This window comes from Neofelis nebulosa, chromosome 10 (genome assembly GCF_028018385.1).
Source record: "Neofelis nebulosa isolate mNeoNeb1 chromosome 10, mNeoNeb1.pri, whole genome shotgun sequence".
In the NCBI taxonomy this organism is placed as follows: Eukaryota; Metazoa; Chordata; class Mammalia; order Carnivora; family Felidae; genus Neofelis; species Neofelis nebulosa.
In genome coordinates this window covers 96,254,968-96,270,048 of record NC_080791.1, presented here as the reverse complement: position 1 = coordinate 96,270,048, position 15,081 = coordinate 96,254,968, and the positions used below count along the sequence as shown (strand labels likewise).

The window sequence follows — 15,081 nt, the reverse complement described above, 5'->3', positions numbered from 1 at the left end:
TTTCACTGCCTACGGTGGAGTCTTAGGGAACCTAACCAGCCTGTCCTCAGAATTGTTCTAAGGATCAACATTGGATACTTATTTCATCACTTATTTTTTTTTAATTTATTTAGTTTGAAAGAGAGAGAGCACACGCACAAGCAGAGGAGGCGCAGAGAGAAGAAGAGACAAAATCCCAAACAGGCTCTGTGCCATCAGTGCAGAGCCCCATGTGGGTCTTGAACTCACGTACAGTGAGATGATGACCTGAGTCGAGATCAAGAGTCGGACACTTAACTGACTGAGCCACCCCGTCGCCCCTATTTCATCACTTATTACAGGAAATATCTCAACTATTATTGGAAGATTATTTGTTTTTTTTAACTTTTTTTTTTAATGTTTATTCATTTCTGAGAGACAGAGAGAGCATAAGCAGGGGTGGGGCAGAGAGAGAGAGACAGAGAGAGGGAGACACAGAATTTGAAGCAGGCTCCAGGCTCTGAGCTGTCAGCCCAGAGCCCGACGCGGGGCTCAAACTCACGAACCGTGAGATCATGACCTGAGCTGAAGTTGGACGCTTAACTCACTGAGCCACCCAGGCACCCCTGGAAAATTACTTGTTTTTAATCAAAGCTTGTGTTAGCATAAATAGACCATTTTATGTAGTTATGGTAGGATTTTACTAACTCCAAATCATCCTTAAGTATCCAGTTGAACATGGCTATGTCTTAAAAAGTGAAAAGGAATAAATATGCCCATTTTAATGAAAATGCTCACAAATCCTAAAATTGGTCCAATGATAATAACTGTAGTAAGTAACTGCATTTAAACACAGTCACGATGCAAGTTGAGTTTAGTTTGTTTTTTATTTCCTTGATGCTATATATGCAACTGTGATATCACGTTCTGGGGATGTTTACCTCCCCCCAAATTATCATTTAGTTCCCCAGCTACAATATTTAAAGCACAAACTAAGGGCATGGGGTAATAGAGAACATAGTACAAGAAGCCAAAGACTCCGTTCACGTCAGTCATTTACTAGGTATGACTTGGTTTTCAGACTTGGTTTCCATATTTAAAAAGTGAGGGGCTTAGTCTATCAGTTCCTGAATAGGAATGACCTTTAACATCATGTATGGTTTCTGGGTATGGGTATGGTTTCTGAACTACACATGTCTAAACATGATGCTAAGTGTTCCACAAAAATGAGTATACTTATTTGTGGCTTAATATTTATATCAGTTATTAGAGTGATTACATTTTAGATTTTACACAGCTCTATAGCATTAAACAGAATGGAAGTACAATAAAAGCTGATTCTACGTCAACATTTTTATTACTAGTAGCCTGCTGCCATTAGATATTAATTCCATTGGTTTTTCTTAACAGTAAAGGAATAGAGTAATTCAAAATTTATGAAATTTCTTGTTGGTTTTAATGGACTCCTCTTTGTTTCTACTATTAGATATAGCACGGAGTCATTTAAATTAGTGCTTTGTAGTTAAAGATTTGTAAACGGTAGCATGTAACAAACTGTGCATTTAATCAGTAATGGTACAACAAGATTATCAAAACAGTGGAAACTGACAAGAAAATCTATAACTTTATTTGATGGAAGAATCAAGTTAAGTGAACCTTTTCCATAAAACTCTCAAAAGTATTTTCTCTCCATGATGAAAAGGGAAGCAATCCCTAAATAAAAGTACTGAAGAACTTAATAAATACATGCAAAGAATATGCCTTTCTATGAATTCTTTTATACTTTCAGTCTGTACCCCAAATTACAATTATCCACTTAGAATAACAACTAATAATCTGAAAGTGGGAGGAGAAACACTAATCATCTACTTAAATGGGACTCTTTTCCGAACACCTTGGTCCCACATTTCCTCAACCAAAAAAAGGTTTGCTTTTTTTTTATATATATATAGAAGTTACTGAACCATCAATAATCCAATTGGAAAGACCACTTACTGTTTTAAAGAAATCATGCAAACATAAGCCAATGTTTTAATTAAGAGGTAGAGCTAGCGTCTGGCCATGGTGCAGTACACTCCCACATGCCTAATGCCAGCTGTAGAACAGCAACACTCAAGCAGCTGCGGTAATTGGAGATGCAGACCAACACATGCTAATTTGGCTGGGCCAACTAATTGGTAGGTATGCTACATTTCTAACAAAATATCCACCCATATTACAGATGTTGTTCTCTATCAGCAAAAACGACTGGTAACAAACAGTAATGAAGCTGAAATAAGGTACACTTGGTGAAATCGTTTAGTTGGAAAGCTTTACGGCGGGATCCCACATTAGCTTAGAAAACCACTTGTGCCAAAATTGGAACAGAAACTAAATTTCAAAAGTATCTTTCAGTGCAAGATTATGAATATTAAGAGGTTTCACAATAGCTCTTCAGTCACCAAAATAACACTGGTTAATGGACACATCCCCCTTAACCATACCATGCCCAGTGCAGAAATGCAAAAATTTTAGTCCTGTTCTTTCTTTAAAGCCTAATGCAGACCAAACAACATTTATAGACATGTGCAAAGATAATAATTACATTTACCAGGAAATCTATAATGGTAAAAAGGAGGGGGTACGGGGTTCTTCTGTTTCCAGCCATGATGGTGTAACAAAGACTAGATCTACTCCATCACCTTAAGCTAAAAAAAAAAAGAAGAACAAAAAAAGGACAAAATATATGAAACAATGGTTTTCTGTCCCTGGAAGACAGATAGTTCAGGACAGCAATACTCAAGAGAAGGGAAACAAAAGAGGTGAGCTCTAAGGCTGCCCTAACTTACTGCCTAGAGATTTTCTACACCAGAATAGAGATGAGCAGTTCCCCCCAGTTGAGGAAACAGATTTGAGCATGTGAGGAAGACAGAGCCCCTAGAATTTACCAGAGGACTGAGAGAGTATGAGCCAGACCAACAGCAAGAAAAACATGAGTAAAACAAGATCAAGAGTGGGGCTCCTGGCTGGATCAGTCAATGGAGTATGCAACTCTTGGTCTTGGAGTTGTGGGTTCGAGCCTCAAGTTGGGTGTAGAGATTACCTGAAAATAAAATCTTTAAAAAAATAAAAAACAAAGACAACACAAGAGCACACTATATTCTGTAATCCTCCCTTATTCACAGTATTGCTTTTCATGGTTTGAGTTAGCCACAATCAACTATGGTCTGGAAGCAGATGATTCTCCTTCTGACGAATCGTCAAAAAGTCCATAGTAGCCTAATGCTAGGTCACAATGCCTACGCCATTATCTCATCTCATGCCATCTCATCATGTAGGCATTTTATCGTCTCGGATTATCACAAGAAGAGTGAGTCCAGTACAATAAAATATTTTGAGAGAAAGACTGCATTCATATAACTTCTGTTGTTGTAATTATTCTACTTTATTTTCTTTGTTGTAAATCTCTTACTGCACCTAATTTATAAATTAAACTTTATCATAAGTAAGTATATATAGAAAAAAAACATAGTATGTACGGGGTCCAGTATGATCTGTGGTTTCAGACATCCACTAGGGGTCTTTGGAACGTATCCACCACAAACAAGGGGGGGCTGCCGTATGTTCAAAAAGAAACAGCATGAAAATTTTTAAGAGAGATGAGGGAAATACAAAAATGCCCTAAAATTTTATATTGAGACAAAAATAATGTCTAGATTAAAAAAAATAATAATCCTAACAGCAAGTTAGACACTAAACAAAGAAAGATTAGTGAATGTGAACACACAGCAAGAGACACTCTCTAAAATGAAATACAAAGAGAAAAGAGACCAAAAACAAAAATAAAAAAAGAAAGAAGACAACAATCAGTTCAGTTGATAGACAAGTTTAATCCATTTAATATATGTACAAGTGGATTCCTACAAAGAGAGTGAAGGATAGAAAAAGTATTTGATGGCCCCAATTTCTCCAAATATAGTGAAAACTATAAACCCATAAATTTCAACTCAATAAACTCCAAAAAGGATAAACATGAAGAAAAGTACACCAAGAGACAAATTACTTAAAGCCAGTGATAAAGAGAACAATCTTAAAAGTGAAAGACGAAAAAAAAAAGAAGAAAGAAAGTGTCTTACATACAAAACAGATGAACATAAGGGAAGGGAAGCAAAAATAATAGAAAAACAGGAAGGGGGACAAAACATAAGAAACTCTTAAATATAGAGAAGAAACAGAAGGTTGCTGGAAGGGTTGTGGGAGGAGGATGGGCTAAATGGTTAAGGACCATTAAGGAATCTACTCCTGAAATCATTTTTGCGCCATATTCTAACTAACTTGGATATAAATTTAAAAATAAATTATTAATAATAAAAGTGTCTTACACAAGGTGGTAAAAAAGATAGGAATGACAGCAGACTTCTCAAAAACATGACAGGCCAGAATGCAGCAAAGCAAAGTACTAAACGGGAAAAAAAGAATCAGTCATCTTAAGATTTTATACCCAGAGAAAATACATTTCAAAAATAAAGGCTTTTGTTCAGACTTACAAAAAGAATTCATCACTAGGAGACCAGTACTACAAGAAATATAAAAGGAGGTCTTTCAGACAGGGAAAAAACAAACAAACAAAAAAAAACCCCCACAAGATTTTTGACTGAATTATATATGTATACAAAGGAATGAAGAGCAGAAAATATTGTGTGTAAATACAGAAGACTTTAAAAATAAATTTAATTCTCGTTAAAATATGGCTATTTATAGCAAAAATAATGTTACACAATTCATAACATACACAGAAATAAAACACAAAAGGGAATGAAAGTACACTGTCATTAGGTTCTCATGTTCTATATAAAGTAGTAGCTGATTGTGACAAGCTAAAGATACATACTACAAAGTCTAAAGCAACCACTCAAAGAGAAAAGATGCACAGCCAATAGCCAAGGAAGGAAATAATATGAAATGATAAAAAAAAATACTATTAATTTCAACATAGGCAGAAAAAAACAAAACAAGGGAAAAAGAACAGACAAGATGACCAGAAAACAAAGAGTAAATGGGTAGATCTTAACCCAATCCTATCAACAATAACATTAGATGCAAATGGTCTGAGAACCCTGATTAATAAGTCATCAAATTGGATTTTTTTTTAAAGACCAAACCTACGCTGTCTACAAGAAACTTACTTTAAATAGAAAGCACATATTTGTTAAAAGTAAAGGCAGAAATATATACCATGCTAAAACTAATCAAAAGAAAAATAAAGTTGATTTCAGTGCAAATAATATTACCAAGAATAAAGAAGGTGATTTCATAATGATAAAAGGAATGAATTCATCAAGAGAACATAACATCCTTAAATGTTAATACATCTAAAAACAAAGAAATGACACACAGAGACAGATAAATCCATAATTGTACTTGGAGATTTCAACTCCCCTTTCACAGTAACTGATAAGGGCAAGTAGACAGAAAAATCAATGGAGATACAGATTTGAACAATACTGTCAACCAAGAGTTCTATGTTTTAAAAAGCCTCTTCTGAGTAGCTTATGGATACTAATCAGTGCTCCCTTAAATCTGAGAAGAGAAAATTCAAGAACTGCCAGACAAGGACAAAAACTTCTAATGCTTTAAGTGTGCCGGAAATTTCAGAAAACTCATTCTCACAGAAAAGGCTGGCTTGAGCAGTACAGTTAAAAAATTCAAACAGACACTTGGCTAGCAAGTAATAGTTATTTTTAAATGCTCTAATAAACTTTTGAAGTATTTTTAATAATTGGTAAATAAGAATTATATAAGAATCCACGATGTATATAAAAGTCCTAATTAAGGTAAATCTTTGGCCAAATTAGAACTGGTTCTATCATTGTAATTTTTAAAGTGGCTATGTCTTCTCTCTGATCATATCACAGACTGAAACATAATCCCACTCTAACATTTCATTCATTGACCTTTTATATTTTCCACATAGGTTTTATCAGTTAGCTATATTATCACTGCTTCCACCAACTAAAATTATGAGAATTAGTGTCTTTTTTGACTCTTCTAAACTTCAGACAATGCTGAAGTAACATCATTTGATGTTACTCTTCATGTCCTCTGTATAAAAGTTTCAAATGTCATCTCTCTGATGAACTTGATGAATACAATAATGATCGTATTGTTCTGCATTGTCCATTTAAATATAACTTCTATGATTCTTAATTAATCCTAAGATACTATACTAATATAGTGAGTTAAAGACAGAGGCATCTTTGTTACCTGGACCATTTCTAAAGACCAAAAAAAATTTTTTTTGGTTTATTTTTTTTAATATGAAATTTAATGTCACACTGGTTTCCACACAACACCCAGTGCTCCTCCTAACAGGTGCCCTCCTCAATACCCATCACCCACCCACCCCCTCCCCCCCACTCCTCATCAACCCTCAGTTTATTCTCAGTTGTTGTTTTTTTAATTTTTTTTTTTTAACGTTTATTTATTTTTGAGACAGAGAGAGACAGAGCATGAACGGGGGAGGGTCACAGAGAGAAGGAGACACAGAATCTGAAACAGGCTCCAGGCTCTGAGCTGTCAGCACAGAGCCCGACGCGGGGCTCGAACCCATGGACTGTGAGATCATCACCTGAGCCGAAGTCGGACGCTTAACCGACTGAGCCACCCAGGCGCCCCAATTCTCAGTTTTTAAGAGTCTAAAGACTAAAATTCTTAAGACTTCAATTGGGATGGCAAAGTCAAAGTGGTAGGTGAATTTTTTTATAATGTAATAACAGACATAAAGTTAATACATTTTAAGCTTCAGGTGAAAGTGTTAACTTTATATGTGTAAGTGTATAAAATGTATTAAAATCAACAAAGAAAGCTTATGAATTAAATAGTTTGAAACCAGTTGTTGAGAAGAAACTTGATCTTTGATAATATAGTCTTCTCTTAATGAGAAAGCTGTAAGAAAAAAAAAAATTATTCTGTACCTCCAGTAGGCAGCCTGGCCAACATAGGTTCCTTATCTCCCTCAAACACTCTCACTTTCTAACAGCCTGTTAACTTTTTAAGCTTTTGTGTTGACTTTTGTCATGCCCTTGAATCGTTCTTTTTTTAACAAAAGTTTCTCATTTCTAAAAAAGCTGAATTTCCTAATAATTATTGTTTCTTGTGGCTATGTTTTATTTTAATTCCTGTCACTCTAAACCAAGACTCTAATCATTTCTTATCTTGGACACCTATGACCTATACTTATATTCTGCTATAATCTCTAGTCTGCTGGCAACTCTTTATGCTACTACCTTCATAAATTTGGGCCACAAAATGAAACATAGTAAAACTGATTAAGACATAAGGTATATTTTATATACCAAAATTATCATTGGTATTTCCCAGATAGTCACTAGGTAGCACTACTGAGCAGAGAGGGTATTGGGAAAAAAAGTAAATTCTTCCTATCTTTAATTAGCTCAGCTGTCTTATGAGAGCTGCCCTGTTTATCAAGCCCAAAATATGGGCAGATCCCAGATGTGACTAAAAATGAATATTATTCAACATGTGTACTTGCCAGGATAGACAGAATCATATTCATGATCCTGTGTATACAGACTGGCCACACAACTATGAACAAAGTGATACCTAAGATTATGTTTCTTTTATTTTTTTATTTTTTAATGCTTTTATTTATTTTTGAGAGACAGAGAGATGGAGTGAGTAGGGGAAGGGCAGAGAGAGAGAGAGAGAGAGAGAGAGAGAGAGAGAGAGAGAATCTGAAGTAGGCTCCATGCTCTGAGTTCTCAGCACAGAGCCCAACACAGGGCTCAAACTAGCCGTGAGATCATGATCTGAGCTGAAATCAGATTCAACTGAGCCACCCAAGAGTCCCAAGATTATGTTTCTAAGTATAAAATATTCTTGCTAATTGGTGGCAATTTTAAAACATACTTTATAGAAGTCCCTGGAGATTTATCGATGCCTTTAGTGTCCATCATTAGGATCCTGCCTTAAGGAAAATCGTGGACTAAATCATCAATTAGCTCTATATTATACCAGAATAGTATTCTATTCTGTTGCTGTTAATTATTGTAATAAATGAACCAGAGACCATCAGTCCTATTAACAGGTGGTTCCTACGTTTCCTTCAAGTTTGCCAAAAGCTAGAGGCCCAGAAGCTGGAGGTCAGAAAATACAGTCTTTAGGAAGGAACATCCAAAGAATAATAGCCTCAGCAGAGGCCTTTTGAGTGCACCTGACTGTCACTGATGCCGTAAAAAAAAATCAACTCCTGTGTCGGACTTCCTTCCCAGTGTAACCTGACACTGCCACCAAGCTCAGACTATGGAACAGATTATACCAGGAAACCGAGTCAGTACCTACAGAACTCTTTTATTTGAAAATCAGATACAAGCATGCTTTTGGCCCAAGGTCCAATAGAACAAGAATTAATTTTGCAGCTGAATGAAATAGTAGTTTTGAGAAAATAGCTTTCTTTCATTTTTCATTACCCCTCTTTTGTGACTGGCTGTCCTTGGGCAAACGGGAATGAAATGAATGGTTTGAATGATATGTTGATGGTATTCAACTCTTGGAATGGTATGCTGCTCCTACTGATCCCTCAGAAATCAGGAAAAATATTCTCTGAAAAACCTTACTATAGTTCATAAACTGCAGCAGATTGTATTTTCCAGATCCAGATTTTATTTTCCAAAAATATCTCCCTTCCCACACGTTCTTTTCCAACATTACCTTGTCTCTCTTCCCTCAAGAGGTGGAGTCTATTCCTCTCACCTTGAATCTGGGCAGGCTCATGTCTGCTTTGACCAATAGAATATGGCAAAAAAAAATAATGTTGTATGAAATCTGAGAGTAGGTCACAAAAAGATATCAGCTTCTGCCTCATTGTCTTGGCACATTCACTGAGGGATGATAGTTTCCCTGTGGGGAGTCCAACTCCCCTGATCTGGCCATGCTAGAGAGGCTATGCAAAGGCACTTTAGTCAACAGTCCCAGCTGAATCCGGCTTTCTAGTCATTCCCTATCATGGCCCCAGCCTTGTGAGAGAAGCCATCTTAAATCTTTTGGACCAGCCTCTCCACTAGCTGAGTATCACTTAGGGAACTCAGTAATGCCATGAGAAGCAAAAGAATATGTCCCCCAAGTCCTGGTAAAACCGATCAGCAGAATTTTTGAGCACCTTAAAATGGTTATTATTTCACATTGATAAGTTTGAGGTAGTTGTTATGCAGCCATAGCAACTGGAACATAAACTATGTAATTGTTAGGTAAATTTAAAGATGGAAATTGTATAGAAGATACAACACATATTAATTGGCCCTGCCTGCAAAACTAATCAGAACAATTGTCAGAGAGTATACGTGTCTTTACCGAGTTGTTTCACCTTATACAGCAATGTAATTATTTGCATAGGCTCAGTAAGAATCTATCCTTTTGGGACGCCTGGGTAGCTCAGTCAGTTACGTGTCTGACTCTTGGTTTCAGCTCAGGTCATGATCTCGAGGTTCTTGAATTCAAGCCCTGCATCTGGCTCTGCAGTGGCAGCACGGAGCCTGCTTGGGATTCTCTCTCTCTCCTTCTCTGTCTGCCCCTCCCTCCCTCAAAGCTAGCATGTGCATGAACTCTTTCTGATCTCAAAATAAATAAACTTAAAAAAAAAAAAAAAAAAAGAATCTATCCTTCTTCCTGCAAGGATATAATTAGATGAGACAAATTTGTAACCATGACCATGCCAGAAATGTTTCATTTAACGGTAAATCTCATTTAATTAGGCATGACAAGCTCACTAGTAAGAACAATAATTACACTCCAATATGCAGAAACAATGCTTCAAAGCAACTATCCTAGTACCTGCTCAATGGCTTGTGGAATCTCAGTGTTATGGGTAGTAAAGAATGTCACTTTCTGCAAACGCTGACGGATCTTGGAGTAGTAGGGTACCTCCACAATCATAGGTACCACAGGCAAAAACCAATGCAGGCAAACAGGCTGCTTTTGGGTTCCTAATGGTTCCTTAGCTTAGATTTTGTGAACTGTAAGGGCAATAAAAATATTTCTGGTACTATAGAAGTGACAGAAAAATATATGTGACTAGGGGCTACGTGCTAAGATTAACTCTCTGATCTTAGCATCATGTGATTTTGGTTTAATTAAACATGAAAGTTAAAAAGGCTAACTAATACCATGTCCCTACAAAAATGAAATAAGCTAAATATAACAAAGCATCATATTAATAGTACTGCTAGTACATCAAGAAATTGTGAAACAAACATTTGGTGAAATCTACACTTAACTATACAGATTTGATCATAGGTAAGATATGAAAAAGTGAAACTGATGTATTTTTTTTTTACCTTACCCTATTCCTTCCTCTGTGACTACAGACCGGTAAGATTTACATTTCTAAAAGGTTTACATTTCAAGAGATCATGGAATTACATGGCAATCCCAAAGCTTTGCACCCTGACATAAGTTAACAAAAAAAAAAGAGAAACACCGTATCTGTTTTTTTTTAATCAAAAACAGAGATGTGTGGTTTTTAAAACCTGAAGCTGATTAAACTGTACACAATCAGAATTACCAACTGCCACATAAGAATAGGAACTGTAAATATCACCATCTCTTTATTCTGTGAGCCACTAGGTTGTTCTGAAAGCTAGTCTTCTTTGCATTGTGTTTTACTGCAAATAAAACTTACCTCAGAGCTCAAAAATTAGGAGTTTTTTTTCTTGGACAAATCAAACTTGACAAAAATACTGAATATGTTAATAATCCTGGCCAACAAAGATAACAAAATAAGCTTATTATATATGTGTTGACTCTCAGCCTGTATTAATTCAACGGGTGACAGGTATCCTTACAAAGAAGTGTAATTTCATCTAAGCAGTAGATCCTGAGAAAGCATTTACCCATTGCTGGCAAAACATTTAGTTCCCTACTAAATTATATATAACCCTTTGAAAATTTTTTCTGAACAACTCTGATACGTAGGCTGTCCTCCACACTCATAAGGAATTGCTTCTAAAGAAACAGGATCCCAGGGGCGCCTGGGTGGCTCAGTCGGTTGAGCATCCAACTTCAGCTCAGGTCACGACCTCGCGGTTTGTGAGTTCAGGCCCCACATCGTGCTCTGTGCTGACAGCTTGGAGCCTGGAGCCTGCTTCAGATTCTTTGTCTCCTTCTTTCTCTGCCCCTCCCCCACTTGTGCTCCGTCTCTCTCTATCAAAAATAAATAAATGTAAAAAAAAAAAAATAATTTTTTTTTAAAAAAGAAACAGAGGGGCGCCTGGGTGGCTCAGTCGGTTGAGCGTCCGACTTCAGCTCAGGTCATGATCTCACGGTCCGTGAGTTCGAGCCCCGCATTGGGCTCTGTGCTGATGGCTCAGAGTCCGGAGCCTGTTTCAGATTCTGTGTCTCCCCCTCTCTCTGCCCCTCCCCTGTTCATGCTCTGTCTCTGTCTGTCTCAAATATAAACATTAAAAAAAAAATTTTTTTTTTAAAAAATAAAAAAGAAACAGAATCCCCAAGTTTACATAACAACAGTGGAGAGTCAGAAGGTGATAGGAGCCCAGAAGAGGTCCCTAATTTTTCTCAATTGGTACGTGGTTTCTTTTTCAATCTCCTCCTTTCCTCTTTTCTTCTTCCAATCACATAGGGAAGGAGGATGAGCTTAACCTCCTGGAGTGAATGTAAGAGTTGGACTAGACGAGACAAGTTAGCCTAGTTAAACTAACTTGCTTGACTTAGGTTTCCTGATTGAAGTCAGACAGATGCAGAAATGGTATCAGGAGTGGGATCCCCAAAAATAGACTTCAAAGGACTTTGGTATTGGTTTGATTTGATCCAAAATGCCACATCACCATTAATCAAATTAATGCTGGCTACGGATTATAACAAAGTATCTGCTGAAGAAATGCCTTAAGGGACCAAGGGGCTGTCACATTTGAGTTGGGCAGAAATGAGTACAAAGATTGTGGTATGGCATGGTTTCTGAATGCACTGAAGCACTCACTGAAAGAAAATGACAAGCTTGGGTCTTTAAACGTTCAGCTCCCATTTATGAACAGAGAACCAGAGAACTTCAATGGCAGCCCGAATAAAAACCTTGATGTCTTACAGCCACAGAGCTCACCTTGCTCACATCAGATTTAACTGTGCCAGTTGCACAGTTACAATGTAAGCTGACCTCCACAGACTCACCATGTCTCATGCATGAAAGTGAAAGCACTGAGCAAGACTTGGGATGGGGATTATCTGGGTGAACTCAGCTGAAGCCAAGGATCTTGAGCCCCCAAGCTATTCTGAGCCTCCCTTGCCAGTGGAAATAGAAATAGCCTGCTCTCCTGTGTCTGAAGAGATTACCTTTCCCCTGGGTTGAAGAACCTGCGCTTACCTCACGATAACTCTAAGGGCAGTTTCCTTGCAGAAGAATTCCTCTTCTCCTCATGATCAAGATCTCTACTGTTACTCATAACAGGGTAAACTCACAGCATTCTTTGGGGAGTAAGTATAAAGTCTGGTCCATAAAGTAATAACTTATACACAAAAATAATTGCAAAAGTTGGCTAATTTGTGTTGGTAGATACCTAGGAAATCTGTGTGAGAATGATTCTAAGAATGTTAGATCAAGGAAAACATAATATAATGCCAGATTGGGATATTTTTTAAAAAACAAATCACTTACCAGAGACTTAATGGTTATCATGTACAACTAGAAGGGGCTCTAAGAGTTAATTTTGCTGGCTGATTGAAACTTGGACCCATGACAGCCCTCCATTTAGTAAGACTGGGAAGCTGCAACTGCCCCGTCATAATGCCGAGGCAGAAACCCAATGGCTTAAGAAAACAGGTATGTTGGAGTGGATTTATCATGTGCAACTTGCACATACAACCCATCCACCATGATACTCTGTAAGAGGGCCCAGTGGATTCTCTGTTCACTAAGGCTCCAGCTTCATAACTGAAGTGCCATTATATGGGCAAAAGGTTATTAGTCTGGCCCTTTAACGCCCCATCAGTCACAGAATTCACCACGTTGCTACAAAGGTAAGAACCTCTCCATTTTCTCCCCTTGGTTTCTTCTATGGCACTACTACAAACTCCAAGTATTTAATTTATTTGTCTGGTTTGTTTTGGTTTATTCGCTTTTTTACCTATTTTTGTTTTCCTCTGTCTCCCCCTCTAGCACATAAGTTCCATGAAAGCAGGGCTGTCTCTATCATGCTCACCGCTCTATGCTGACTGCCTAGCACAGTACCTGGTGCATTGGCATTCAATAAGGATGTGATGAAGGCATAAATAGTTGGTCTTTGTCCACATTAAATTCTGGTCCTCCTTTCTCATGGAATAGATACGTTCACAAAAACACTATCCTCCCAAAGAGAAGATTTACATGTGAGTTAAAAACTAGCACGGGCATCTATAATCTCCTCTTTGTATTTCTTCAGCTTAGAACGGACGACCTGGTCTGCTGATACCACCGCTTTCGTTAACTTATATGATGCCTAGAAAAACATAATAAAGGTCAATTCAGTGTGTCACCATCTGTCCCTTCATGAGAATGTTTGAACAGGATCCTGTCTTTATCCAGAACCACATCTCTGACCTCAGTCACATGTCACCTCATATCACAAGTTGATAAATTCCCAAATATCATTAAAGTATACTTCTGACTCATTGAGCAATTCTTGTACAGGCTGAAGCACTTTCTAAAAGACTGCCATGAGGTAGCTTTTACTTGTTCCAAGTAGATGATGGATTCATTCAGATCACAGCATTTCAAAATTCAACATTCCCTTTAATCAAAGGTTCTATTTTCCACCTATGAACCTTTACTTCCAGCATCCAGTAGATGCTTTCATTAGCAGCCAATTTTACCCACACACATGCACAAACACATTTTTATCACTACAAGAGTTAAGTATATACATGATCACAAGTAACTAAGAGAGAAACAGTATGAAGATCTAGGCAATATGTTAAGTTCAACTACTATCTAAATTAACTGCCTCTGGCTCATTAGTATCATGGCTTACTTCGAATTCACACCTTAGCAAAACTGCAAAATACTGTATGCCTTGGACCTTCAGGGTTGTGTTTACATAGTTCAAACCTTCCAAGTTAAAATTCTTAGATGCAAAAGATGTAAAGATCTGTGCTCCCAGCAGGGTTTAAAACAAACAAACAAAAATCAAAAAAAAAAAAAAAGATTTAACACACTTACACACAATGTTATACGTCAATTATCTCAATAAAGCTGAAAAAAAAAAAATACAGCAGAATGCCTCTCTCATCTGAAAGAACTGGACCAGTTTGTTAGTTGGCTACTCACAGAAGTTAGTTAAAGCAGGAATCCTAGAGAATGATAAATATACATGTAACCATTTTATTTCATTTAAACTGTGTATAAATATAATTCATTCACCCATTCTCTGTGTAGGACCCCTGCCTTACATCTGAACTGAGATCTGCTGACTGGTATTCCAGTCTTTCCTGCAGAACCCATGCCGGTAATGCATCATTTATGACTGCAGTTTTCAGTTCCTTTAAAGTGCAGCAAAAATTTCAACACATATGAAACAATTGGAGAGCAAATTTCTTACTTTTTATCATTTTCTGCCATTATTTTGCATTTGTCTTGTTCACTGCTAATTTGACAGGCAATTTTGGAAAGAACTCTCTTTTCTCACTATTTTTCACAGCATTCAAATTAGTTTTCGTAGAAACAACTCCCCTTTTTAATACAAATATTGCATCAGTTTGCAGAACATTAAATAATAAATGTATTCTGCATAGTTTGTGGACAAACTCAGCTGACTCTTAAAGCAAATAATTTGACTTGTGGGGGTAAAAGTGCACCAGCATCACACTGAGAAGCCTATGGGCTACAAACAGCACACTGGGAACACCAGTCAGTATGTTCTCCCAAGGAAACGGACAGTACGGCTTAATCCACCTGCTTGGTTAATTAAACGTCATTTCAGAATCTTTGCTATATGGTAATTCAGGTCTTAAGCATAGCTGGCTAAGAAGAAAGCTCCAAAGATTCCTTCCCATATGTAGATAGGCTGCCTTTTATATTTTTCTTCAATTATATATGATATACATTAGAGATAACAATGTCAAAGAGTAAAAAAAAAAAAAAAA

General features: G+C 37.0%; 1 protein-coding gene across 1 annotated transcript in view; it reads right to left on the bottom strand.

Moving 5' to 3' along the window:
* HSD17B12 (hydroxysteroid 17-beta dehydrogenase 12) overlaps positions 1-15,081 on the bottom strand; it is a 165,838-nt gene that overhangs the window by 88,663 nt on the left and 62,094 nt on the right. The window lies entirely within an intron of this gene.